General features: G+C 43.6%; 1 long non-coding RNA gene across 2 annotated transcripts; it reads right to left on the bottom strand.

Annotated features, from left to right (window-relative positions):
- Positions 1–42: 42 nt before the first annotated feature.
- On the bottom strand, positions 43–2,717 carry LOC125555676. Of its 2 annotated transcripts, none has more exons than XR_007304808.1 (4): positions 2,464–2,717; positions 1,580–1,710; positions 968–1,113; positions 43–366 (listed from the first exon to the last, which is right to left on the bottom strand). It is a non-coding gene; the product is annotated as an uncharacterized LOC125555676 (long non-coding RNA). The 2 variants fall into 2 exon arrangements; XR_007304809.1 differs by having other exon boundaries at positions 43–346.
- Between the last annotated feature and the right edge of the window lie 1,500 nt (positions 2,718–4,217).

Genomic DNA, 4,217 nt, shown 5'->3' with positions numbered 1-4,217 from the left:
ACATGCATTTTATAATACGCACATTTTATGCATACAGTCAATCATACACATCTACTATAGACAATTAATACATATATATATATATATGTATATATATATATACATACATACATACAATATACACCACGCCTATAGGTCATTGTCGCCGGCGCCTCCACAAGCCCGTGTTTGATGGTGTTGATGTCGTCATCATCGCCGCCGCTGCAGCACCGTGAGGATGCCGTCGTCATCGTCGTCGCCGCCGCAGCCCCATGACGATGTCGATCTCGTCGTCATCATCGTTGCCGCCGCAGCCCCATGTTGATATCATCGTCGTCCTCGCCGCAGCTTCGTGTCCATGTGTTCCCTACTAGGAACTCACAAATCCTGGAATTAAACAATGAACCAAGATAGTGCTAGGCATGACCACAAGTAAAAGGAGATAAGGAATTCCAAGGCAGTACGAAATCTTGTTATAGATTCTGAATACAAGCTTTTGAGGCAAATTGAACAAGCAAAGGCTGTGCACCTAGTAGAAATAATTCCCAGGTCATTCGCAAGCAAGCAAGCAAGAAGGCATCAGCAAATTGCATCAGTTCAACCAAATAATATATTGCAATTCACGCTCATTAAGTCAAGATTCCTTCTCATCTAGCAATTTAAAGGGGCTCATGCCAAAAATATATGCTTAATTCCTCACTGGCTATTCAAACTAAATGGTCCAGGAATGCACATGGTTACCATGGATAAAGTTGCAATTCCTAAAGTTGATCATCTCTTCGTTTTGCGAGGAAAAGATATCATTTTTAGAAAGCGTACAACTACAAATATCTTCTTATGATCTTAGCTAAGCGATACAGTTAAAAGATAAACATGCACAATCATTTTTTTAGAATATAAACAAGCACAATCAATATGTGAAAACACCAACTCTTTACATAAAACAAAGATGGAGCATTCGGATATTCAATCATTATGTGGCACTAACCCTCTTGAGAATGCTGACTCGATCTCTACAATCGATCCATAGCTCGCTCATTCTCATGTTCATCTATCTCATGTGAAGAATAAGCTGGTGCTCGTATTCCACCTTCTTCAATGCCATCAAAGAGAGCAGTTCTGGTGCTTCGGTAGCTATGAAAAGTGTAGAGAATAGTTATATAAGAATGCATATAGATTTGATAAGTGCAAAAACGTCTTATATCTATTTTGTTTTATTTCTATAAATGTACATAAAGAATTGATTACTTTGGTTCTATAGGTACCATCTTCCTTCTTCTGTTCACACATAAGAAAAGCCTACTGGTCAGCCTAATCATGACCACCTTAAGATTTTTTATAAATGCACACAAGATCACTAAAAATATATTTAAATTATTCGCAACAGATAAAAGTACCCAGTTCTGATTCATCTGCTAGCCAACAAACTAAACGGTGCTTCAGATTTGTAATTATGTGACTATGTTGCGGACCCCTTGCTCATCATATGATTAAAATAGAACCTTAGCAGACCCTGGAGTCAGCTGCTTTAGATGTTCAGTTATATTTGGAAAAGCATGATGTGTCTTCAAATGAAATGGTTACTGAAAAAGGATCTCACCTTGTTCTAGCAGATCACATGTAGTGATCCATAAACATAGTAAATGTTCTCTGAAATCATTGGATCCGGCTTCGTGGTTCCATAGGATGGTGATGCAAACGCATGATTTTTTTGAGAATTAAGTAGCAAACCTGCAATGCACAAAAGAGATCAAATGGTTAGCAAACCTGTTGTTCGTCCTGAAGCTAGTTTTGTCATTTTTTATGTACTAAAATCTTTTCATTAGTCATCACTCAAGGGAGCTTTTCATTATTTTACTCTCCAGTATATGAATGCAGTGAAATTACTCCTCCCAACGAAGACAAATAGAGCTGCCTGATTTTTTTACAGCAGTAATTCTTTCGAACTGTTCTAAAATCTTTGCATCTCGCACATCAAGGAACTTCAACTAAATATAGTGTCCTTGCACGAGCTGCGTCCAACTAAATGTTATTATTTGCTAATGAGCTGAACTCTGTAATGAAGACAGAAGCCGATACAAAAGACAACCATGTCTAATTGATTGGAGTAATAGTGCTCAACAAGTCTAATTGTATATTTCTGTTCTGACAAAGCATACCAGGCCCTTTCCACCTTTCCTCTGTTTTAAAACTCTTGGTATTTAAATCATTTTATCACAACTTCATAACCATTCAATCTTTCACCTTTGCATACCACTTACGAGAAAGATTTAGGCCGCCGAGCATAAGCACAAACAGGTTGTGCACGGAGGAAGGAACGTAGTGGAACAGAAGGAAAAAAGGCTGCTAGGCATAAACACAAACAGGTTGCGAGCATTATTGCACGGAGGAAGGGAAGTAGTGGAACAGAAGGAAAAAAAGGGCGGGGAGAGAAGGAAGAAGGGGAGAGGAGAGGGCATGAATCGAGGGAAGAGGAGATCTCACCACGCCGGAGTTGGACGCAGCCGAAACCCTAGCCGCAGGGAGGGGTCGTGCGCGAGCGCTTGCTGCCGCGAGGAGCGGATTTTGCCAGAGGGAAGGAAGAACCATCGCGAGGAGAGCTCGTGGGTGTGCTGCACTCTGGTGAGGGCCGCCGGAAGTAGCCGGAATTGCCCGGCGTTGGTGGAGGCAGCGAGGGTTCGCGGGAGGCAGAGGAGAAAATAAGGGAACGATGGAGGCTGTTCGCTGGGCTGGGTTGGTTGTCTCGATGGGCTGGGCTAGTTGTAGCGCATTACGTGACCCGCGCTACGACTATGTTTCTAGTGCTAGCGCGGCCCAGCAAACCCTCCTACTACTATCACTTGTCCGCCGGGCACGATCGAGGATATTTATTAATAGCATGCTCAAAAGAAACCAACGCTACTGATAAGCCATACCAGTAGCGTGCTTTGTACCCAGTGCTACTGGTAATTATCAGTAGCATGGGGGCCCAAACAAACGCTACTGGTAAACTTCTATGTATAAGCATTTTCCTAGTAGTTATGATGGTGGTAGTGAATATAAAGGGAGAAACCATAAGCTTTACGAGTATAGTGACTGTGACATGGCAGATCTAAAGGTGCAAACTGAACAAAGCTACTTCGCAACCAATGTTTGCATTCAACTAGCCACTACAATTTGGTACGGACAAGAAGAGTACAATAAACAATTTAAGATCTATTTTCCGGATGAGATCAATAACTTAAGCATATATGGAAGAGTACCACCTCTCTTGCGACGCCGTGTAGGCCCCTGCTGATACGTTGAGGGTGCTGCGGGTGCAATGGCTGTCGGCGGCGGGGAAGAAGACTTTAGATGGTAGACAGCCGGGTCGGGGGATAAATCCTGTTGGCGTGGACGAGGCGGTCGTAGGAGTGGCAACGATAAGGTGGACGACGGCGCCGATGAAGCAAGACGACGCGATGAAAGGATCCTGGTCTGGCGCCGTGGATGAGAGACGTCCATCTCTTGCAGTGGATGACGGGGTAGGGGTAGCGGCTCCGGTAAGGTGGAGGATGGGGTGGCGGACGCAGGAGGCTGGCCGCAGTGGGGAGGTTGTGGTGGCGCCGATGGTGTATGAATGGGGAAATGGAGGGGGAGCGGGGGATCTCAAACTTTGGGATGCACTTGTGTGAAATGTGGTAAAGTTACGAACTTATCCCCTGTTTAAAATTTCGGAAATCACGTCGGTTGGGGATAGGACGGTAATCTCGCATCTCCCAAATATTTGCCGGTAACGATTTCAGGCGAGGAGAGGGCACTACTAGGAAAAGGGCTACTAATGGCGCACCAGTTTTGCCTACTAATGGCGCACTACTGGTGCGCCATTAGTATCACGCCACTAGTATTTCTTACTAATGGCGCATCACCGGTGCGCCATTAGTATCTGGTATATTAATGGCGCACCACGCAGTGCGCCATTAGTATAGAACACCATGTGCCATTAGTATGCCTCCCAGGGGGGCATATTTAACAATGTGCTTTGGCATACTAATGGTGCACTCTTGGGTGATGCGCCATTAGTATACTTTGGCATACTAATGACGCACTCTGTAGTGATGCGCCATTAGTATGAATATTAGTTTTTTTTTACTTTTCTGATTTTTGCACAGGTTACAAAATATATTATTTGACAGAATATAGACAGCAGCACACAGCAACAGCAGATTCATCGAATACAATAGAAGATTAGTCTCCGAATACAATTCATCATATTAGTC

Source organism: Triticum urartu, chromosome 5 (genome assembly GCF_003073215.2).
Source record: "Triticum urartu cultivar G1812 chromosome 5, Tu2.1, whole genome shotgun sequence".
NCBI lineage: Eukaryota > Viridiplantae > Streptophyta > Magnoliopsida > Poales > Poaceae > Triticum > Triticum urartu.
This window is presented reverse-complemented; position numbering and strand designations above follow the sequence as displayed.